General features: G+C 39.7%; 1 pseudogene; it reads left to right on the forward strand.

Moving 5' to 3' along the window:
- The first annotated feature begins 399 nt into the window (after positions 1 to 399).
- LOC107400381 (large ribosomal subunit protein eL27 pseudogene) lies at positions 400 to 843 on the forward strand (annotated as a pseudogene).
- Positions 844 to 25,275: the final 24,432 nt, after the last annotated feature.

Raw genomic sequence — 25,275 nt, forward strand, 5'->3', positions numbered from 1 at the left:
TCTTAGAGGCTGATCCACAATTACAGTGGAGACCCTAGTGGAAAGAGTAGGCTAAAGCTATAGAACAAGGATGTAGGACTAGAGATGTGGAAATTCCCCAGTAAGTAATATTAAGAACAAGACACCTAGATTCCCAAGAGGTGGGGTGGGTGGTTTTTGGTTGTTTAATGAATTATGGATATTGTCATTGTTTATGATGGTTGGTTACAAGTTGTTAATTGTTAATGGTCAGGAAAAAAGCTAAACAAAGGTGATTAGATTTAAGTTTCTCTTTTGAAAAAACAAAGAAAAAGAAAAATATAGATAAGATGTAGATTATTGACTGTACTCTGAAAAAAGATATAGAGATGATAGAATAAAGAATAGATTATTTAGGGGTACTTGCTCCTTGCTGTTGACATGGGCAAGTTCATGAAACCCGGGAAAGTGGTGCTGGTCCTGGCTGGATGCTACTCCAGATGCAAAGCCATCATCGTGAAGAACATTGATGGTGGCACCTCAGACTGCCCTTACAGCCATGCCCTGGTGGCTAGAATTGACTGCTATCCCCGAAAAGTGACAGCTGCCATGGACAAGAAGAAAATCACGAAGAGGTCAAAGATCAAGTCCTTTGTGAAAGTTTATAACTACAATCACCTCATGCCTACAAGGTACTCTGTGGACATCCCCTTGGACAAAACAGTTGTCAACAGGATGTCTTTAGAGACCCAGTCCTGAAATGCATGGCCAGGCGGGAGGCCAAGGTCAAGTTTGAGGAAAGATACAAGACAGGGAAGAACAAATGGTTTTTCCAGAAGCTTTGCTTTTAGGTATATTTTTGTTCCCATCATTAAAAAAAAAGAATAGATTATTTAATCTCCTCTGAAAAAACAGGGGGAATACATAAATATGATATAGGTAAAAAGGTAGATTACTGATTCTACTTTTAGAAAGTGAGTACTAGTTTTAAAAATGGAAATTTCCCAGGATCAACTTCTTGGAGAAGGCAATTATGCTGATATAAAATGACAATGTTTATATGATAATGAAATCATAATTAAGTGCTGCATGGCAGCCATGAATGCATGGGACAGACTTGAGGAAGTGGGGAAGAAAATTGAGTCATTTATGAAAGTTATGCAGAGCCCAAAAAAAATCTTCATGAATTTCTTATAAAGGCTGTCTTCAGCACTAAATAGAATGATACCAAATTCAGAAGTTAGACAAATAAAACTTGAATATTGACTTTTGAGGATGCTAATGCAGCATGCAAAAGGGTAATCAGGCTGTTAAAGACAAGATCTGCACCTTTGGAAGATTGGATCAGGGACACAATTTATATTGAATCTCATAACCATGATGATACTTGGATAGGAAAGGTGATTTCAAGAGGGTTGAAGAAAAATAATAATGTCAGATGCTTTAATTGCAGTAAACAAGGTCACCTAAAAAGGACAGTAAACAGGACATTTCTAGAAACAATGTTTCTTGTAGGAACAATGGCAACAAAACTTCCCTCCTTTCTTGATTATGCAGTAGGTGTGGTAAGGGTAAACATTGGACTAAGGAATGTAAATCTACAATAGACAGACAAAGTAATCCTCTGCCGTTGGCACAGGGCAACTTTCCTGAGGGGCTTCTTATAGGCCTCCATGGCAAATTCAGTTTAGACCTTTCCTGCCATTGCAAAACTTGGTTCAGGAAACCTGGCAAACCATGATACTTGATAAATCAAGGAATGTGTACATTCTAAGTTTGGGAGCTCCTTTTAGGTTGTTTTGGGTATATGGAAATCAACTTGCTAAAGTGTAAATATTGAGAAAAATAAAAATGCCCTGGGCAAAAGGAAAGTGTTTCAGTCCTTAGAGGCTGGATCACCCCGCAGCTAAGAAAGGTTAAATTCATTCTTAAGGTGCCTCTGAGTCTTCTTCCTACAGATCCACTTGAACCCACACACTCATGCCTCAACAATTATCGACAAATGGTTTTTGGTTTGGTTTGGTTTTGTTTCTTGACAGAATTTCTGTGTGTAACAGCCCTGTCTATCCGGGAATTCACTTAGTAGACCAGGCTGGCCTTGAACTCAGAAATTCACCTGTCTCTGGTTCACAACTGCTGAGATTAAAGGTGTGTGCCACAACTGTCTGGCCAGTTTGGGGGTTCCTTGAGTGACCTGTGGTTTTGTGTGTTTTACTGTTGCTGGAGGGCTTCTCTCCAGGTTCCACCAAGCCCCGCAGTCCCACAATCCACGTATAAAATAATCATTCAGACACTTACATGACTTATAAACTGTATGTCCATGGCAGGCTTCTTGCTAACTGTTCTTATATCTTAAATTAACCCATTTCTATAAATCTATACCTTGCCACATGGCTGGTGGCTTACCGGCGTCTTACATGCTGCTTCTCCTGGCGGTGGCTGCAGTGTCTCTCTCTTCAGCCTTCCGCTTCCCAGAATTCTCCTCTCTCCTTGTCCCACCTACTTCCTGCCTGGCAACCTACTTCCTGCCTGGTCACTGGCCATCAGTGTTTTATTTATATAGAGCAATATCCACAGCACTTCCCCTTTTTTTCTTTTTTTAAAAAGGAAGGTTTTAACTTTAACATGGTAAAATTACATATAACAAAACAATTACCGAGCAAGAATTATAGTTACAATATTAAAGAAGATGTCCTATCTATCTTATATTTGTGAGTTTAAGGTTTTATATCTAACTTATCTTTTATCATAATTGAGGAAATTACAACTATCTAGTTTTCAACCACATCAAAGACCTGAGAAGGAACATAATGGTACCTGAGAAATGGTAGATGGATGCAAGCAACTTTCAGGAATCTTGCAAAAGTAGACCAAGACAGCTGGCAGCCTGGACAGTCACCTAATGTTTCTCAGCATTGTTGGTACATTCAAATTGGCTACAGGCCTAGAGTATCTGACAGACCATTTTCAGAAGCAGGATTTCTGAAAGACCATCTTACCCTGTCTTGGCAGAGTACAGTGGTCACTTTCCTTGTGTCCCACTTGTCCAGAAAGGACAGTATTTCATTTGTACTGTAAGCCATTAAGGCAAGGGCAGTTCTTTGCCCAGTAGGCCATTTTGTGCCAAAAAGACAAACTTCCAAATGGAAATGTCTTAGAAGCCCAACATTCTCTCGGGATCAATTGGTGCAGCCAGGAGCAATTGTGTCAATTTTAAGATGTAAAATTATCAAGTACTTTTACTTGAAATAAAATGCTGGTTTGCTTATCTTACCTTTCTGTGGTATGGGGCGGTGTAGTAGCACTTTTCAACCAGCAGGCGGCGCTGGTACAGCTCCAAAGCAGGGCCTGCTGGTGACTTTGGCTGGCAGCAGCTGGAGGCAGATGGCAGGATGGCCGGGAGCCGGGAGCCGGGAGCCTGATACCTCACTCGCAGCGTTTTTTTCACTGGTCTCGGGGCTAAGCTAGGGGGCTGAGACCGGACTAGCTGCTCCCCTTTTCGGGAATGGAACTGTGTAAGCGTTCCCTGGTTATATGGAACTTTGCAGGCGGGTTTAGGTACCCAACAGCCGGGGAGGAGGCTGAGGGCAGGAGCTGCCCAGGCCTTTGGAATTTGACCCACGTGGGCGCCAGATATTGGGGAAAATTATAAAGGCCACTCCACGTAGTTAAAAGGAAGATTTATTTAGTGGATGAGTTACAAATGAAGGAAGAGATAGGTTGCGGTGGTCTGGGGAAGGTGTATCGCAATCCAGCGGTGTTCTCTGGAGCTCTGCTCAGTCAACCTCCACCGTCCAGGGTCCAGGAACAGAGAGAGTGCTTGCCCATCCAGATCTCGGGTCTCCAGACGCCTCCCTTGGCCCCGCCTCATAGGCGTGACAGTTGCCAGAGTCTCAATGGGGGTTGGAACTTCCAGAACCAAGCTGGAATAGCTACCCACTACAGTAACCCAATGTGGCTTTGAACTGGCAGCAATCCTCCTGCCTCAGATTGCAGAGTTTTAGAATGGCAAGCATATGCCACCACACCTAGCTTTTATGTGTTGGATTTTTTATGTAATTATTTTTATGTATTTGGGCACATGCATGCCAGATCAGGAGTGTGAAGATCAGAAGGCAGCTTTGGGAAATCTGTTCTTTCTTTCCATCATGTGGAGCCCAGGGATCAAACTGAGGTCTTAAGGCAGGCTTGGCAGCAAGCACCTTCACCCACTAAGCCATTTTGGCCACCCCCTAAAAATCTGCTCCATCTGCTCTCACAATGCTAAATGCATTCAAGGAGATGTTGAAAGGACTTTGCAGGGACTCTGAAGCACACCACATCCAGAACAGTCCCACAGAGTAGGTCAGCCTCCGCTTACCTGGAGCACAGGATGAGGATATCTCTCTTGTGCTTTTGACCAATATCTGTCCAGCAGTTTCTCCTGTCAGTACCTTAAGCAGTAGAGATGAGGCCAGGAGTCTGAGGCTAATGTGGATAGAATAGTGAGTCTCTCTTATGCTGGGACGTGATGTTGGGGGAACAGAAATTGGCAAGGGGAACATTTCATTTCATCATGGAGTGGAAGTGTTTCTTAACCTTGGTGTTCTCCCACTTTTGGATTGATTTAAGATGACTCCTGGGATCCTGCTGCAAAGTACCCTGGGGAGACTCTGAGCATTAAAGCTATTATAGGCAGTAACCAACAGCTCTTTGCTATGGTCACCAGAACCTTGAATTTCTAAGAGCTAGGGCTTGGCCTAGCCTCCCTGCCATGTTTTCTGGTTCTAGAAAGCCTAGGGATCCATCTTCAAAGCCAGCACCTGCCTGATTTCATTTTGAAAAAATAGGAACAAAGACCCTCTCCTGGTGCTTGCCTGGAATAGACAGCCAGCAAACAAAAGCAGAGGCCACAGCAAGTGTGCCAAAGAACAGAGTGATGGGGTCTCTGCTCCTGTCATGGATTTCCATATTTGGTCCATGGATTTCCATATTTGTTTGGGGGCCAGCCACATTTTCTAAGGAAACATAACGGACCCCCCTCACCCCAAGCCTCGTTTTTGGTGTCCCAAATTCTGCCCCTGTGATAGCCCATGCCACCTGTCACTGTGAGAGCTTCCTCGATGGGAATATCATTCTTTCCAAGAATCTTTCCTAGAATCAGAGTCAGTGAATAAAATGTGTCTTGGCCCTAGAGGTAGTATCAAAAAACTAAGTAAGGCCAGTGAGAAAAACAGTTTAGCTCAGATCAGAGACATCTCTGTCCTTGTCCAACTGACTTGTGAAACTAACCAATCACAGAGCAGGACAGCAGAATCCTGACCCTAGGGCCCAGGACCAGGGAAAAAACAAAGCCTGTGTTTGGGGCCTGAGCCAGAGAAATGAACACTTTATCCCCAAACCCAGAACCAAGGAAATATGCCCTGACTCTGACACTAGTACCAAAATAACATTCTTGTCCCCTAGGATCAGAGTCAGTGAAAGAAATGTGCCCTGGCCTTAGAGGTAGTGTCAAAAAGCCAAGAAAGGACAGTGAAAGAAACACTGTTTGGCCCTGAAATCAGGGCCATCTCTGCCCCTTGCCCACAAAACTGGCCAATCCCTGGGCAGAAAAATTCTAAACAATCACAGTTGACTATGTCCCCTGGACATCCTGTATAAACCACCCTGCCTGGTCAGTTGTAAGCTGTTCTCTCCACCCTGGTAGAGATAGCTACTCTCCTGGACTCCTCCTTCCCAAATAAATCTCTTTCTCAAAAGAGTTTTGGGTGAAGACCTTCATTCACTGGTGCACAGAAGAACCTTGCTAGGGCATTCCACAGTGGATTGATCAAGGGGGAGCTGAACAGAAGAACCTTGTTAAGACATCCCATAGTGGATTGAGCAAGGGGAAGCTGAACAGAAGAACCTTGCTAAGACATCCCATAGTGGATTGAGCAAGGGGGAGCTGAACAGAAGAACCTTGTTAAGATGTCCCATAGTGCACTGAGCAAGAGAGAGCTGGTAACAGTGAACCAGAGTGGCTCTCCAGGAGAGGAGCAGGATTGCTGTGCCTTGTGAGAAGACCATCCGCCATCACACCAAGGATATCCTGACTTTCCCAAAGAGTCAGGATACCCTTCCCTGATGAAGGAGTTCCAAGCCTGACTCTCCTGAGAAGTCAGAAAATTTTCCCTTCCAAAGTTGGGCTGCTTCTTTGAAGTTCCAGCCGTCAGAGCTGTGCTACACAGCTCCAGGTGTCCGGGACACCTTCAGGGTAGAGCTGTTTTTCTGAGAAGCTCAAGTTGTCTGGGATACCTTGCCCTCTAGGGTTGAAATGTCTCCTTGCACTTCAGCCATCAGAGCTGTGCTACATAGCTCAAGGTGTTGTCTGACTCCCCAGGTAGTCGACACCAAACCCACAGAGCTGCAAAACTCACTTTTGCAACCAGTTTACTAACAAGAACACCTGGAGAAAGAAAGCATTTGTTAATATTTGGTTCTGAGTGACATGAAAAATGCAAAGTAGGTATTTTGATTTATATGTGTAAAGAAGAACAACCCATTTCCCATCTCAGTGTATCTTCTCAGACAGGAAGATCTTTTTTTGAAATATGGTAAAATCTTATGTGATCCCTCATTTTGGTTTGGGTTGTTATAGTTCCTTTCTGTTACTCACTGGTAGGTTCATAGAATTATGGCATGGATTTAGTATGCAGTTATATACATTTCTTATTCTAACTGACTCAAAAAGTTCTAATATGACAATGTCTGTCAGTCCTTATTGAAAATTTCCCTGGGGCCCATTTAACTGTCATGCTGTATTCACAGGAGGTGTCATAACTTTCATTCAGGACCTCATTTACACTGAGCTAGTGCTGTTGTATGCAGCTACATGCCCAGCTCAGTAGAACTGTTCTTCCATGCAGATAGTTTCATGTTTTGTAGTGCTTGGAAAACTCGGCAAGAAGAATGTCTTTTGTATAGGCCAGCAGACTTTCTGTTTTTTACCCTTCCAGTTTTCTTCATGACTTACCACTTGTCAGATAATGTGACACATTCCCAGAGGCAAATAATGAGAGTGAGAATATTTTTTCAGGCTCCTGGTTGTAGACCTTTCAAAAAAGCAAAACAGTGTCCTCCTGTAGCCGTGTAGACTCATGTGAGTAGAGCATCACTGGGACTGTTATCGAGAAGTATGAGAGTCAAGAGATAAAGATGATAGATATAGATAGATAGATAGATAGATAGATAGATAGATGGATAGATAGATAGATACAGATATATATACACAGATATACATATATACATATAGTTAGATAGATAGAGCAAGATAGAGAGATAGAGATAGAGTTAGGGAGATGATGGATGGATAGATGATAGATAGATAGATAGATAGATAGATAGATAGATAGATAGATAGATAGATAGATGATAGATAGATAGATAGATAGATAGATGATAGATAGATGATAGAGATAGATAGATAGATAGATAGATAGATAGATAGATAGATAGATAGATAGATAGATATGTGTTGTTTTTATTCTCATTATTTCTGTTTTTATTTTCAATTATTTGCTTATTATTATCCATTAAATGTAATAATGAACCTATTTCCCCACTCTATACTCCTTCTAATTCTATTCTGAGTTCTCACTTCTTATGACCTATTTCTATTGCATCTCTCTTTAGAAAAGTCTTTCAAGAGATGACAACCATATATGATATAATAACATAAAATAAGATGAAGGTACACCTATTATAACAAAATTGAACATGACTACCCAAAGAGATGGAAAAGTTCCAAAATGCTAGCACTGGAGTCAGAGAACAGTACCATAATATTCTAAAGTAATAGTGGTTGTCCTCTAGCCTTGTGGGTCTTAATGTCATTCTTCCTTCTCTTCCATGTGAATCCCTTAGCTCTGAGGGTAGTTATTTGATGGAGACCTTCCATGTAGACTCTCTCCTATGATGTGTGGCTATAGGTCTCTGCATTTGTTCCCATTGCTACCAAAAGAGGCCTGTCTGATAAGTGGATAAGCACTGATATATGAATAAAGCAGTATAACACTAGGAGCCATTTTATTGGTATTTTGTTAAATTTATATTTCAATGAGTAGTGTTTGCCCCTAGCCTAGGAATCTGGGCTATCTAGTTTCTGGTTCCTGGATAGACAAGCAGTGTTGTGTATGGGTTCCTTCTTGTGGAATATGCCTTAAATTAAATCAGACATTGATTGGCTACTCTCACATGTTCTGTTTTACCATTGACCTACTGTAATTTTCAGGCAAGACAGACTGAGCACCAAAAGGTTTGTGGCTATGTTGGTTTATGATTTCTCTTTGATCAGCCTGTAGAATAACTTCTGACACCAAAGGTCCTAGATTGTAGGGGCTTAGGGTTCATGTGGGCACCAGATCAAATTCTCCATGTTTCATTTGAGTCAGTTGGTATCCTTGGAAATGGAGCAGGGATAAGACTTGCAGGATTGGATGTCTGAGAGTTGTGGTTCTCACTTTTGCCTACTTGTTGCTCAAGGGACAGATCTGTGGGATCCACTGAAGATGGTAGAAGAGGGCAGAAGATAAGCCTTTCAAGTTTGTTCTGTTACAGAGCTCAGGATGAGTTTGTAGGATTGGATCTGGGCCTTAGAGTGAGAAGAGAAAGTCTGCAGGCAACCTACATGAGTTTATATCATGCTTAAACTAGAGGATTTTTCTTGATAGTTGAACTCATTATCATGCAGGTTCATATTCATAGATGAGTGTTGATTCTTGTGAATTTTGAAGTATTTGTCAATGTCCAAACAGTCATTTCTTTCTTTACTCTTGTAGTGTAGTATTTCTTCCTTTGGCTTCATGGGTGTGTTCTTCTCTCTCCTCAGTGCATAGGTCATCTTCAGGTCATCTTCTCAAGTCATGACTTCGTGGATATTAATTCCTGTAGTTTATGATTTCAAGGAAAGGTCTACTTTTTGTTTTAACCAAGGGGTTATTTGTGTTGTATATAGGAATGTAGCTGAGTTGCCTATCTCCTTGTGTGTTTAAATGGGTTATTCTATGCCTTTATGTGGATTTACAATTTAAGTTGAGGATTCCATTCTTAATGTAGTGCATTAAGAATTAAGAATATGTGTTTTGGTGTGTGTGTGTGTTTGTGTGTGTGTGTGTGTGTGTGTGTGTGTGTGTGTGTCTTATGTTTCTTCTCCACTGAGCAAAAGCACTGAGCAAAATTAAATTTGGACAGGATTGAGTATCTTTCATCTTTCACTTTACAGCCAATTATCTAGGCATCCAAACTAGGACACCAATCAGGAGCTTGAGGCAGGAACTGAAGCAGAGTCTACAGAGGGTTGTTGCTTACTGGCATGCTACTACTTTAGGCTTGCTCAGTCAAAATTCTTATAATTTCTAGTCCTACTGTGTTTGCATAGTATTGACCCACAAAGAGTGTGCCCTTGTCTATCAATTACTAAAGATCATGTTTCAAAGTCAGTCCCAGAAGCTCAAATCAGTGAGGCAACTACTGAATTGATTTTTTGTCTTTCCTCAGGACTCTGGTTTGTGTTATATTAACAAAAGCTCACTAGGACAGTGTGCATTGGTATTTAAGTTGTAGTAGTCCCTCTGTTGTGTCTCATCTGTGTTCAAATAACATGACAATGTAAGAATTTTTCTGGCCTGTTTGTTTATTATTCTTCATATCGTGGGGTTCCCATTAAAACCAGGTTCTGAAAAGAAAACAGTGAATAGAATTACTGATTGAAGGGTATGTTGGTGGTGGTCTCTGATGTCTAGTTTCCAGAAATGGATCGGCCTGTGTTCATTATAGTCTTAGGAATAAGATGAATATAACAGGGACCCTGAGAGTGTTCTGGGTCTTTAGTACCTTTGCTAATCCTATTGGTTTGTGATATTCATTGTAAGCTACTAGAGGCCTTTGTTGGTTTGAGCGATTCAATCCATCTTACCCATTGGTGATAGAAAGAAGTGAAGTAACCAAGAGAAGCAGAGAGAGGAAAAGGCCAAGAAAACAGACACATCCCTGTTTGTTGAGTAATAGTTTTCTGCATGCTGAGGCTTTATTTTTATTTATTTATTTTCTTTGTGCAGCAGTGGGGATCTATGAGACTTGAAGCAGGTAGAATTCCCAGTTTTAGGAAAACTGAAGTGCAAAGTGCATAGGACTGCTCCCCAAGCTCATAGACGTTTTAATGCATTACTGGGGAGACACTTTGCACACCTGTCTTTCTGTCTTCCATTCATGAAGGAACACTATGGGATTTCCTGCCCTTTATACCATGCACATGTGTTTTTACTTCATGCATCTACATCTAAATCATGGTGCCTAGTGCATGTAACCCATCAGTCATTCACTTCTAAATAACTTTGGTAGTCATACAAGTTCATTACTGTTGACTTGGGTGGAATTTTTTTCTTATTTTATCAATAGTATTATATGTTGGGGGAAAAGGCCTGTTTCCCCTTCTGTAGAAATAGAAATGGTTATGAAGACACACATGTGGCAATACTTGTGCTGGCTGCATTTTAAGGAAAATATTGACAGAAATCAGCATGCCCTTCTAGTGAGCTTCTGTAGACTTTAAATCAGAATTGATAAAAAATATAGATGTAGCAAGTGGACAGGTAAGAGCAAACTAAGCATCCTGTGATGCTGTGTTTAGAAATACACTCAGGATAACCTGGGTATATATTTTCATTAGAGATAGTATGCTGGGGAGATTGCTTGCTCATTCTGATCCCTCTCAGTGTCTATGTATGTTCAGGAAAAGAGAGTGAGACACCTGCTTCTACAGTGTTGTTGTGGAATATGTCAGAGGTGTTCATAAATACAAGTGGACAGGCAGACTGTGGCCATGCTTTTGTCATTGTGTCAGTGCTAAGAGATACAGTTGATGTTACCAGACTCCTAAGATGTTTTATGATGCACAATAGCCCCCAAAGAGTCCTGAAAGCTAGGAGTTAAAGAGATTTTTCTTTTGATATGGAATACAAAGAATTTCTTAGTTCTTAAGGAAAGGCTTCCTATCCATACCCACCCTGGTTCTGAATTCTTTTCTAGTTAGGAATCAGTAGCTCCAAGTGATGAGATCTTATCTAGCTGTAGAGGAATCAAATTGACCTCCTTTTATAGAGAATCTGCTTTGTGTATGACTTCACAGGCTGCCTTCCCCTGATAGAATAGATAGTGGTAGTTCTTCACAGTCGCTTGTCACCCTGTGTAGGGAATCTTCCCTATTTTGGATGTTATCAAAGTATCCTCCCAGTGCCTAATAGAATTGAGACAGCATCTCCAAGAAGAATAAAAGTAAGTTAAAGAATTTGAAGGATGATATTTTTCATGGGTGGAAAATGATACTCCCTGAAGGTATATGCCTGCCAAAAGCTAAGTGCCAGATGTGGACATAATCCTCAGGAGATGTTGGTCAAGAAGGTCTTTAGGATTTCCCACAATATGAAGGTAATTTTGATCCTGTTGCAAGTTATGAGCCAGAAGTAGAATTGTGCCAATCTGAATGAGTTGTGGAATATGAAGAACTCATACATGCATGGAGCTTGAATGCCCCTTTCTGATAGGAGGCTGGCTTTCATAGACCAATCAGGTTCTTCCATCATTTTGGGCAGAATGTACAGAATTTGTCCTATTAGGTTGTTGGCTATTTCTCCCACAGTATTAAAATGTCCATAGAGTTATATATTCTGGTTCAGAGAAGGTACAGTTGTTAGGTATATTAGCAACAACTCTACAATTTGATTTGATTACATATGCACAGAAGGGAATTCTTATTTTGTACTGCAATCCACCTTTAAATCTACTGTGACTGAGAAGTTCATAGGTTTCAATGGGAAGACAACTGCTATTGTCTTGCTGAATGGAAGAGGTGGGTCTCTACATTTCCCTTCTCAATTTTTGTACTTTTGCAAGAGATAAGTATAGTTGCAGATGCAGATGTAACAGATACAGTCTGCCTCCTTGCTGGCCAATATTTTCATTTGTTTATGTTGCTGACGGAGAGAGTTTCAGCTGCTGAGACACAGTGACTGCTGTTGTGGTGAGATAGCTGCCTGGTATTCAGAAATTAATCATGCAAAAAGCAACTCAGGAATTGTGATGCAAGGAGGAGTATGATAGAATTGTGACCTAGAGTAGTAGAGTAATATAGTGTAGCGTAGCTTCTTATTCTACAATAAAACAATTATCCCATTGTGATATTTTAGCAATGCTTACCTCAGTTGGATGGAGACCATAAGAAATAGTTGAATAGATGGATGCAGGGATAGCTAGGTATGTGGTTGTGAAGCTTAACTGTACAGAGTAGGAGCCAAGGAGAGTCATGATAAATTGACTTGTCATTCTAGATATTACTTGCATTTGACACCCAAGGCCTGGGTAGAAAATGATCTTTCTAGATGGTAGAAAATATAAGAAGTGGAGAATTAACTGATAGTAGGGGAATTCCAAATATTGCTTCCACAGAAAACACCAATAAGTTGGTGGGTATAATGTGAAGTATTTACCCTCTCTGTATTTGAGTATGGAATGCATTTAAATAGCAATACCAGGACTACCACATATCCCATGCACACTCTTCCAAGGAATTGAATGTGTCATTGTTTTGATATCAATACAGATTTCAGACATTTTAAAGAATGTTAGGAGTGTTAGGGCCTGATATTGCTGTCCAATAACAGAGAAATGGATAAGGAATATGTGATGTCTACACACAGTGGAACTCATTTCACCTAAAGTGATGACTGCAGCCAAAGTGACTGCAGGATAATTCTTGTAACTGGAGATAACCACATTATACCAAATGTATCCAGTCCCAGTCCCAAATATCTCCTAAAGCTGTCTCTCTATATGGATCCCAGATTACACATATCTACATGGTTCAATTCATGAAATTGGCAGCAATGCTATGGAGCAGAAGAACAATGCCTAAGATTTGTGGTGAGAATTAAGGGATGGGTAGGTATTGGTCACAGAGTTACTGGTCTCCATAAAAAAATATACAGTTTTTTTAAATGTGTCCAATGAATAGTACAATGAGAACTAATGCCATTGAGAAGGATTCAGTACAAGTACAGAATTGTGTTAAATGTTTTAATATGAAAAATGCTTCCTGAGCTTTGTTTATAGGAATTATTCTGAGACACTTAATTTGAAAATATACAGATGAAAATAATAATATCAAGTCTAGAAGATATCCATCAAAATGCCTTTCTAATGCTCTTAAAGTGTAAAATGAAGCACAGTAGTCTAATGGCAGTGCCTAAATCTGTAGTTAAAGCTGCATACAAAGAGTGATAAAACCAGAGACCTCCCTAAGCCATTGCTTTCCATCATTCTTTTGTACTCATATTTGTCCCTGTGATGATTATTGGATACAGGTGCTAAAATCTTTACATACTGGCCTTGTTCACATCTTCTAGATAGGTGACTCTGGATATAGGCCTTGTTGGAATGGACAGTTTGGGGCCTACATAGTAGTTGGGGGTTAGATATTGTGAATAGCTACACCATGAAACTATATGGGCAGATTGAATAAAATCCCTCCATAAAATTCTGATACCATACTTCCTAAAAGTAGGAAAGTAAACATAACTTTTCCACAAATGCACAAAATCCACAGGATAGCACAAGCACACCTCATATGATTTTAATGCTTCACAGGCATTGTTGCAAGTACAGCCTACAACTGAAACAAATCATATTGTCAGAAAAATGAATCTGAGTTGATATCCAGTTCTAAACACATGCGGGTAAGTCCCTTAGGATTTTAGATAGGTACCAAAAATGCACAACAGGTTACATATGGCCCCTTCATCAAGTCATGTTGGGAAATCCAGTTACCTCCATGTACATAAAGAACCTTGTTTCTACCTGGCTTGCTGGAGCTTTTCTTTAGTACTAGTACTCTTGAGGCAGAGACAGAGAGGCAGAGAGGCAGAGAAGCAGAGAGGCAGAGAGGCAGAGGCAGAGAAGCAGAGGCAGATCTTTGTGAATTCAATGGATTCCTTGTGGATGTGGTCAGTTCCAGGAGATGCAGGACTAGAGAGAGGGACCCTGTCTCAAGAAACTAAAATGAGTTAATAAATAAATGAATTCTGTTTACTGCATGTAAACCTGGAAAAAGACAATGGCAAATTCCTCAGAGGCCAAAGCATAACAAACTCTGATACTATTAAAGCACAGAGTAACACAAAGAGTTGAAGGTTTGGGAGATGCCAGTTTTCTTCCCACTCTTCTTGCATAGTGGGTCAAAGACCATCACTGTCTCCAGCATGTGCACTTGAGGTGGGTTTGCAGGTTTTTAATGCTGTCATAAGTGAATGCAGGTGGATTCCACTTCTTCTTGGTCTTGGAGACAGTTGGCTTAACTTCTGCCTTTACTGTGACTTGATGGCTTCAGCTCCTTCAGCTTTTTGGAGTTGTTTTCTCTAGTTGTCTTGGCCTTGTATTTCCCATGAGCCCTATGTCATCTGGGCCTACTGACTGTGAATTTCTGAGCTTTGCTTTACATTTGCTTGGCCATGTTGTCAATAAACCCTTCTCTCACCACAGCTTCTCTCCCTCCACTAGGTCCTGGCACTGGAATCTGGCCAGAGAAACTCCATGAAGCAGATTAGAGCCTTTCTAGTTCTTCTTCCTCAACTGCTTTAAGAGTGTGCTGATGACACCTTATTTTACTGGACTTGATCCCTCCTGATGATTATGAGTTTTTGGACGGGGAGTCCGCTGGATCTCAGAATTTGTTTAGTTCAGTGAGGGAGTTACATAGTTGGGGAAGGTAACTGCCAACTACCAGTATAGTCATATCTGCAAATTCTATGCCTGAGCCCATCAAACTGTGCATGCCCCAGGCTCATCCTCACCAAGACTGTTGCTTCCCAAGGTGGCATTGACAGAAGCAAGTTTCTTCCCCAGGCTCCCAGCATCAGTGAAGTGCAGGAGATGCTGCATGTTGGGGCATGCTAAAGGGAGGAGAGGTGGGACTTGTATTCTTTTGTCCACTCATAGGCATCTGGAGGCATTGATAGATTAGCTGTCATCTCAAGCAATTTATCATTCTCTGTTTGTTTCAGGCATGGAGTTTGTGACAATTCCAGGGGGCAGTTAATAACTTGTCCACATTAATAGTGGTGTCCTCATCTGAGAATTCAGGGTGCAGGAGTAGCAGAGTTCTGTTCTGCAGTGGACAGAGTGTCTGGCTTGAGTTGTCATTTCCAGGGAAGTCTTCCTTTGCACTACTGAAAAAATGTCAAGAAAAATGTCAGTACCTGGTAAGTGGGATGCCCTTTCTTCCAGTGCAGCTCTGCACTAAGGCCCCTAGAGCAGTAGGGACAGCATCCTTAGGATCTCTGCCTTAGCTGCAGATTTTTAGAAAAAAGAATTTATGTTGAGCTCTAGTTGTAAACTCATGCACTTACGTACCAAAAATGCAACTTAGTTTACAAATTTACTCTTCATCCAATCACACTTGGAAACCTGGTTATCCACATGTACAGAAAGAATTTGATTCCATTTGGCTTGTGGGAGGATTTCTTTACTCTTATCACTCTGTGGCAGCAAGTGGCAGAAGCAGAGGCAGGGCAGGGCCAGTGCAACTGTAGAGGCAGAGGCAGAGGTGTAGGCAGAGGTAGAGACAGGTTGATACTTATGAATTCAAGGCTAGCCTGATCAACATAGTTGGTTCTTGAACATGCAGGGTTATGTAGTGAGGCCCTGTCTTGAGAAACTGAAGAAAATTAATAAATACCTGAATTCTATTTCTTCATTGACCCTGTAAAGAGTCAATGCCAAATGCTCCAGAGGCCAAAGTGTAAATAACCCTGATACTGTAAGAGCACAGGGTATGTCAAAGAGTTGAATTTTCAGAGACAGGCCAGAAAAGGGAGGAAAACACTAGTCACTCAAGAAGTAGTAGTTTACAAATGGTTACTCAGGGATGTAAAAATTTGTTGCCAGAAAAAGAAACACTTGTTTGAGAAGGGGTCCCAGAGAACAGGATGAAATCTTTGTATAGATACCTCAGTAAGGGTATTAAAGTCTAGATTAATTAGAATTAGATAAAATACCTAGATTATAAGATAGAAGGCACTCCAGCTAGTAAATGCCAAAAAAAAGACAGTCCTCCTTGATTTGATAAAAAGAAGAGTGATAACATCCAAATGTTCAGATTAAGGAGGAATCAGGAAAATGCATAGTGAACCTCCTAGAAGCCAAGGCAAACTAGAAAAGAAATGACATACACCACTGAGGAAGATCACAGAAAGAAATGCTATACACTGCTGGAGGGGATGGGAAGTTTTCCAGCATGGCTGGATGTCCATGTGGAGGGTCCTCCAAAAGCCAAACCTGGCTTACCACGTGGTTCATATATATGCCTTTTAAAAGTTCTCAATATATTAGAGAGGTATTTGCCCATCAGTGTTGACTGCAGCACGATGTGTAGAACATTAGGAATCACTCATGGGGTCCAACAGCATTGCCATGAGTGAAGAAAATATGATGTCCATAGAAATTGAAGTCATTTAAGCCAAAGGGAAAATGAAGTTATATTTTTTTCCAGTATATGGAGTCAACTCAGGCTCAATGAGATGGCACAGTACATAAGAACACTGCTTTTCTTGCAGTCTCCAGACTTACTTCAGAGAAGATCCTGGTAGATTTCAGTCTCTCTTAATTTCAGACCCAAGAGATCTGATGCCCTCTTTTAGTATCTGTGGGCACTCCACACATAGGTTTCACAGGATTCAGGTGGATGACAAACAAATACACACACACACACACACACACACACACACACACACACACACTAAACTAAAGTATTAAATGAATGATTTCAAAGATGTATATTTACAGGGAATCCTGTATTATGTTTCATGAAATTTCAGGAGAAGCTGTCTCAAACTAGTAAGCGTATTTTTTCTCTCGGCTCTGAACTCTTTCATATGCCTCTGGATGTACTCTCCCTCATAGCTACAATAAAAACTTCCTCCACAAACGTACCTTTGAGCAGTCATGTCCTAATTTTATTCACTCAGGTCGTCTGGAAGAACACTAAGCACTCTTAAATACTCAGACATATTTCAGCCCCTGGATCATTTGTATTAAACATAAACTGGCTATCATTCTGTGTGTAACTGGTTTCCCAGACTTCACAGCCCTGCACACAGGTAGCACAAGAAGTCTCCACTGAGGTGATCAGCACAATATGTGTGTTGTTTGCCTTCCCTCTGGTGAGCACCCCATCAGTACTGCCCTGGGCTGGACTCTTATGGTCATGTCTACTGTGGATATCGCTCTGTATAGATAAACACTGATTGGCCGGTAGCCAGACAGGAAGTATAGGCAGGACTAACAGAGAGGAGATTTGAGGGAACAGGAAGGCAAAGAGTGAGACTGTCTGGAGCCACCGCCAGGACAAGGAAGATGTAAAGTACCGATAAACAACAAGACAATTGGCAAAGTAAAGATTAATAGAAATGGACTAAATATAAGACTAGGAGCTAGACAATGATAGGCCTGAGCTAATGGCCAAGCAGTTTAAATAATGTAAGAGTCTGCATACTACATATATGGGTTCCAGGACTGGCAGGACTTGGAGGGAACTGGAGAGAAATTCTCCAACTACACATGTCCATCTGGTAGCTGCTTTCCAGATGTTGCTTCTACACAAAGGAAGTTTTCTGAGAAGGATGAACTTGATATCTTCCTGAGAAAGGTGATCCTATCACTTAAGAGCTTCTCCATCCTGAACAAGCTCACTTTCCCATCTGAGCCTCAACAGGGTGACATGGTCAATTGCTGCTGTCATATGTGGGTGGGAAGTATAAATAAAAGGGTTGAAAGAAATGATTGGGATACATGTGGGTTCTGAGTTACTCCAGCGAGAGTTTCTAAGTTGCACCAATTCTTCCAGCAAGCTATTCTGCCTCTGTGACACATTATGGCCTCCTAAAGTATGACTGGGCTCATGTGACTATGTGCTCTGCCTTGCATATGTCTCCACCCACAGGACAGGATATCTCTTGATTTTTAACTTCTTCCTCAGATACTGGATTTTATTCTTTAGAAAGCAGGAACTGTTCCTATGGTGATATTTTATTTGTACTGAAATATGATTTTATTAGTATGTTAATAAATAAAGTTGCCTGGGGGTCAGAGATATTAGCAAGCCATAGCGAAAGCTGGGCAGTGGTGGTGCATGCCTTTAATCCCAGCACTTGGTAGGCAGAGCTAGGTAGATCTCTGTGTGTTCAAGGATACAGCCAGCATTAGAAACACATGTCTTTAATCTCAATACCAACCATAGAAGACCTGGAGGTCTGTACAGACAGGCAGTGATGAGGTGGTCATGTGGTTGGGTTTTACAAACAATGAAAAGGCAGAACAGAAAGTCTTTATAAAGACAGACTCACAGGAAGTAGGTCTCTTTCGGAGAGGTAGGACCACCACGAAGTGAAGGGTAAGGTTTTTAGCTCTTAGCTATTGCTCTGACCTCTTGGCTTTATCTCTGTATTGGCTCTGTGTTTCTTATTTAATAGATGGTTGGTTACTTCTACATTTGGCACCCAACATGACAAGAATCCATTAAAAACCGCTTGGATTTGGCTTGGCAACAGGTCCAGTTTCCCGCCTTGGTGGCCCTGCTCCCTACCTTAGGCCCAGGTCGGCTTGGTCTCAGGCTGGAATGACTGTAGCCCAATGCGGTTAGCTGCAGCTAAAGCTACTTGGTTAAAGCTGGTGCTACAAACAATATAGGCCTGTCCTGCCAAACAGAGCCCCTTGCCTGTAAAACTAACACATGAGGTGGGAGCTTAAGGAAGCTGGAGCCCAGGCTTGACTCAGCTCAAGCGGGAACAAGTGGCTGATTTAAGCTTTTAGACAGAACTTGTGGCTACACTTGCTTTCTCTCTCTCTCTCTCTCTCTCTCTCTCTCTCTCTCTCTCTCTCTCTCTCTCTCTCCCTTTCTCTCTCTCTCTCTCTGGATTCACGCCTCATACACTAAATGGCTGTTTTAAAATTCTCTCGGATTTCTACTGTTCTACGCAGATTTAGTAAGTCAATTAAGAGATCAGATATTTTAAAGAAAACTATTTAAAAGAGAATTTTTTCACATTAAAAAATGGGTTTTCGCCTTTAATCCCAGCACTCGGGAGGCAGAGCCAGGCAGATCTCTGTGAGTTCGAGGCCAGCCTGGGCTACCAAGTAAGCTCCAGGAAAGGCGCAAAGCTACACAGAGAAACCCTGTCTAGAAAAACAAAAAAAAAATGGGTTTTATGTGCACATTGGAAGAAAATTGGGCTTTGTTTGAACTTTTAGACAGTCTGACAATGGAACAACTATATGAAAAGATTAATGTTGATCGAATTATGCAGTTTATTACCATGCTTATCCTCATTTTACTATTTAAAAAGATAGTCAATTTAAGTGCCAGGATAACAGTTTTAGAAAAACCTGTTAAAATGAATTATAGAGAAATTCAAATTATGAAAGAAGAAATTAACAGTGAAGTTGTTTTAAGTTTGGATCATAAGGTTACAGAAAGAAAGCCTGTTTTCACACAGTCACCCTCAATTTATCCTGTAACCATACAGCAGTTGCCTAATCAAATGACTACACAAAATATTTGGGCTCCAAATGAAATGTTAGATTTATGAAGGTTTAAGGAAACAATAGTATCTTATGGCATGCATTGCCCATATGTAAAGCAAATGTTAAACTCTTGGTCAACATATAATATGATTATACCACAGGACTGGCGGGAGCTGGCACAGGCTGTTCTGGAACCCAGTCAAAGGCTCCAGTGGCAAATGTGGTTCATGGAAGAGGCTAAAAACATAGAAAAACAATGGAGGGACAAAAGAATGCAAGTTTGCCAGAATCAGCTTATTGGAGAAGGCCAATATGCTTCAGTACAAACACAATGTTTATTTGATGTCCAAACCCTAATTTTATGTCGAACGGCAGCCTTGAATGCATGGGACAGAGTTGAGGAACCAAGAAAAAAATCTGAGTCATTTACAAAGGTTATACAAAGCCCAAAAGAATCTTTCACAGACTTTTTACAAAGACTGGCTTCAGCAGTAAAGAGAATGGTCCTGGCTTCAGAAGCTAGTCAGATAATAATTGAATCTTTGGCCTTTGAGAATGAGAATGCAAAAGAATAATCAGGCCATTAAAGGCAAGATCTGCACCTTTGGAAGATTGGATTAGAGACACAGTTAATGTTGAGGCTCATGACCATGATGAAATGTGAGTAGGAAAAGCAATTTCAAAAAGTTTGAGAAATGTTAGATGTTTTGGATGTGGAAAGCAAGGACATTTGAAAGGGGACTGTAAACAGGTCATTCCTAGAAACAATGTTTCTTCAAGGAACAATGGCAACAGAATGCCCCTTCCTTCTGGCATATGCAGAAGGTGTAACAAGGGAAAACACTGGACCAACGAATGTAGATCAACAAGGGACAGACAAGATAATCCTTTGCCTCAGGCTTCAGGAAACTCACAGAGGGGCCTCAGGCAGGCCCCCACAGTAAATCCAGTTCAAACCTTTCCTGCAGTTGTATAGGAAACCCCTACTAACCAAATGCCTATTTGGAATAAATCATGCTGGTCAGGATGATAAAACAGAAAGAATAGAAAATTCAGGACAAAACATAAAGAAAAATTTTTGGCAAACTTCTATTAATGAACAAAGACCAAATTTAACGATAAAAATAAATGGTGTTTTGTTGTCTGGTCTGGTAGACACAGGTGTGGACGTTACCGTACTTGCACCAGAATTTTGGCATCCAACTTGGCCTCTTCAGGAAGTAAATGTTCAACTGTTAGGAATTGGGACATTATCTCAGGTGAAACAGAGTGCAAGATGGCTTGAATGTATAGGTCCAGAAGGACAGAGAGGAAAATTAAAGCCATATGTAGCTAACATAGTTATGAACCTGTGGGGTTGAGAATTGTTGCAACAATGGAATACTCAGATTAACATCCCTCCAATCTCAGAAACAAATCATAAACTAGCACATGTTTCTGAGAGAAATATTAGAAGGTATTATTCTGAGTGTTCACCAGTCATCCATATTATACAAGAACAGGACACAACAACTGATGATCTTCCAAAGACACCAACAGCTCTACCTTTAAAATGGTTAACAGACAAGCCTATATGGGTACATCAATGGCCTTTAACAACAGAGAAACTCCAGGCTTTAGAAGAGCTGGTAGAAGAACAGTTAAATGCTCAACATATTGAAGACTCAACCAGCCCTTCGAATTCTCCTGTATTTGTTATTAAAAAGAAATCTGGTAAATGGAAAATGGTAACAGACCTTAGAGCAATTAACAAGGTAATTCAGCCAATGGGCTCCCTACAATCTGGGATTCCTTTGCCTACTCTGTTACCAAATGATGGCCTCTCATAGTTATTGATTTAAAAGACTGTTTCTTTTCAATACCCTTACAAAAAAAGACAGAGAAAGATTTGCTTTCACAGTGCCTACTTATACTAATTCTCAACTGGTTAAAAAAGATTTCAGTGGAGGGTCCTCCCACAGGGAATGTGGAATATCCCAACCCTGTGCCAATATTTTGAACAACAGCCATTGGAAGTGATATGTAAAAATTTCCTAAATCTATAATTTATCATTATATGGATGATATTTTACTAGCTGACTCAAATGCAGATACTTTAGAAAGAATGTTTTAAGAAGTAAAGAAAATTCTGCCTTGCTGAGAATTACAAATTGCTCCTGAAAGGATACAAAGAGGAGATTCTATTAATTATTTAGGATATAAAATAGAGCTACAAAAATTTAGCAACCAAAAGGTGCAAATTAGGAGAGATTGACAACAGACCATTAATGACTTTCAAAGATTATTTGGAGACACTTCTCATCTACAAACTATTGTTGGGGTAAAAAACAATGAACTGAATAATTTGTTCAAAACCTTAGAAGGCAACAAGGACTTAAATAGTCCAAGGGAATTATCACCAGAAGCTGAGAAAGAATTGGCCTTGGTAGAAAAGAAAGTACATGAAGGTCACGTGGATCATGTAGATCCAAAGCTGGATTGCATTTTGGTTATTTTACCTTCTAGACATTCTCCTACAGGAATATTAATGCAAAAGGAAGATTGGAATGGATATTTTTACCAAATAAACCAAATAAAAAATTAAAAACTTATGTGGAAAAAATCTCTGACTTGATTTGAAAAGGAAAGTTGAGACTTTGTCAATTAGCAGGAATAGACCCAGGAGAAATTGTCATACCTTTAACTAAGGAGGACATTGAAAAATTGTGAACAGAAAGCGAACCTTTGCAAAGAGCTTGCAGTAATTTTTTGGGAGAAATTAACAGCAAATATCCCAAAAGTGATAGAATTGATCTTATAAAGAGAACTGATTGGATCTTGCCTCGATTTGTATGGGAAAAACCCATGTCTGGAGTTCATACATTTTATACAGATGCAAACAAACAAGGAAAGGCAAGTTACAAATCAGAAAATTTAAATAAAGTGGTTCAAAGTCCTTATAATTAAGTTCAAAAATCAGAATTATATGCTATTCTGTTGGTATTAATGGATTTTTCAGAACCTCTCAACATAGAAACTGACTCTCGGTATGCTGAAAGAGTAGTATTACATATTGAGACTGCAGAATTTATCCCTGATACTTCAGAATTAACTTCACTATTTATTCCATTACAAGATACAATCAGGAAAAGGTGTCATCCTTTATATATAACTCACATCCAATCCCATACTGGTCTTCCAGGCCCACTAGCACAAGACAATGATGAGTGTTTGATAAATTATTGATAGGAAATGTGCTGGAGGCCTCAGAATTTCATAAAAAACAATAAAATAGTAATAGTCAATAGTAAAAGTTTAAAAAAGGATTTTTCCATAACCTGGCAACAGGCCAAAGAAATAGTAAAGAAATGTCCTACTTGTTCCTTCTATAATCAAACGCCATTACAGCAGGACGTAACCCAAAGGGTACTCAGAGGAACGAAATCTGGCAGATGGATGTGTTTCACTTTGCAGAATTTAGAAAATTGAAATATGTACACCATACCTTCGATACTTATTCAGGATTTCAATGGGCAACTGCTTTGAGTTCTGAAAACCTGATTCTGTAATCAATCATTTGCTAGAAGTTATGGCCATCATGGGTATACCTACACAAATCAAAATGGACAATGTTCCATCATATGTCTCTGTTGAAATTAAACAGTTTTTTGCTTATTACAATATAAAGCATATTACAGGAATACCACATAAGCCTACAGGTCAAGCAGTTATAGAAAGATCAAACAGAACTCTAAAAGATATACTAAATAAACAGAAAGGGTTAACAAAACCCTCAGAAATAGACTGCATAATGCTCTATTAACATTGAATTTTCTTAATGCCAATGACAAAGGAGCAACAGCTGCAGAGAAATATTGGATAATAGAAAAAAATACAGAATTAAATCAGCCTATATACTTTAAGGATGTGCTGACCTCAGGATGGAAACCAGGATATGTGTTACGTTGGGGATGAGGTTTTGCTTTTGTTTCTACAGGAGAAGATAAGCTGTGGGTACCATCAAAATTGATAAAAGTTCGATTTGAACAAGAAAGACCTCTTAATTAGAGGAGGTGATAGTTCATCAACCAGCATGAACATCCAATTTAAACTAACTTATACCAGTAACACATGGTAACACATGCCTATTCATTTAATCAGATAATAACTTGCCAAAAAGGAACATCCCCAAAATTAGTCTTGGGGAAAGGTTTTTGTTTTTATCTTTTAGGAAAACGAAGGTTAAGGAATCTGAAGAACACTGGACAAATGAGATAACTGGAGAAAAGGGACAAATCATCTATCCCAGGAAACAGAGTGAAATGGCATATGGGTATATCATCTAAAAAATTTTATTATACGTCTTCCTAGATGTTTGTTTCTGTTCTTCTCTAAAGACACTTAACACTATTGGTCTTCTTGTAGTCCCAGTTCAATTAAAATTTAAAGCTGACTTTGAAGCTGGAGAATGGCTCTCTCCTTCTTTAAACTCAAGCATGTTGTTAAAAGTAAAATGCAAACTCCCTGTATCATGCCAGAAGAAAAGAGCCATCTTCTGCTATGGGACAGGAGAAAAGCCAAATATATAAGGGACTATTCTATTACTAATCTCCAACTCTTTGATTCTATTCGAATTCTTTAAACTTTTCTTAAAGTATGAATTTTATATCAAAATTTACAAGATTAATATATACACATAGATATATACATTTTAAACTATATTAAGATATGAATGATCATATAGAATACTAACTAATTCTCAAAAAAGGCTTCAATTATCTGCATATATATGTCTTTGTGTTTGAGTCTCTTATCAGTTTTCTGCAGGAAATCACGGCCAGGCCTATCATCAACTGAAATCTCTAGAAAGAAGATGGGGCCCCACAACAACAACAATTCCAAGTGGACAATAGTAATATCACTAAGCTGACAAACATAATCTACAGATAGCTTTGAACTACAAAGTGCTCAGAGCAATTTTGAGAGGGCTAGCTGAGATGATCCAGTCTCAAAGACTACTTGAATAAGGACTTGAGATAAACCCTGAACTTTGGCATTATACACAGACTGGATAATGAAGGATATAGTTACCTTTCCTAGAATTTGACAATTAACCTAAAATTTTTCTTTCAGGATAAAGATACCTTCACCCTACCCAGCAGGAAGCAATTTTAAGAATTCGACGCCCACATTCCCAAAGAGGTGGTGTGGGGCAGGTGGTTTTTTGGTCTCTTTAATGGGTTTTGGGTCTGGGATAATTTTTATTGTTTAGGGGGGTTGGTTACAAGTTGTTGTCAAGGGTTAGGAAAAAGGCTAAGCAAAGGAGATTAGATTTAAGGTTCTTGATTTTTAAAAAAAAAGTAAAGAAAAAGCCAATTACTAGTTTTAAATTCTTTACATTGGATTGGATTGTTTTATATTGTATACAAATTCTATATATTGAAATTGATATTGTTAGAAAATGCTATATGTGTATTTCTAATTGTACTTACACTATTTATTTAACAATGTAATGCAATTTTCTGATCCTTGAATGTTATTATTACCAACTATTAGGATATAAAGAAATGAAAGTTAGTAGTTAGACATTATAGTAGAACTTGTAGTAATATTAGTATGTTTTCAAAATTGAACAGATATATTTTAGATAGACAGATCATCTTCAAACCCTTTAGAGACCTACAGAATATGGCATTTAAAATGATTTAATAACTTAGAAAATTTTTCTTTTTTTGTTATGACTATGAGATA

This window comes from Peromyscus maniculatus, chromosome 4 (assembly GCF_049852395.1).
Source record: "Peromyscus maniculatus bairdii isolate BWxNUB_F1_BW_parent chromosome 4, HU_Pman_BW_mat_3.1, whole genome shotgun sequence".
NCBI lineage: Eukaryota > Metazoa > Chordata > Mammalia > Rodentia > Cricetidae > Peromyscus > Peromyscus maniculatus.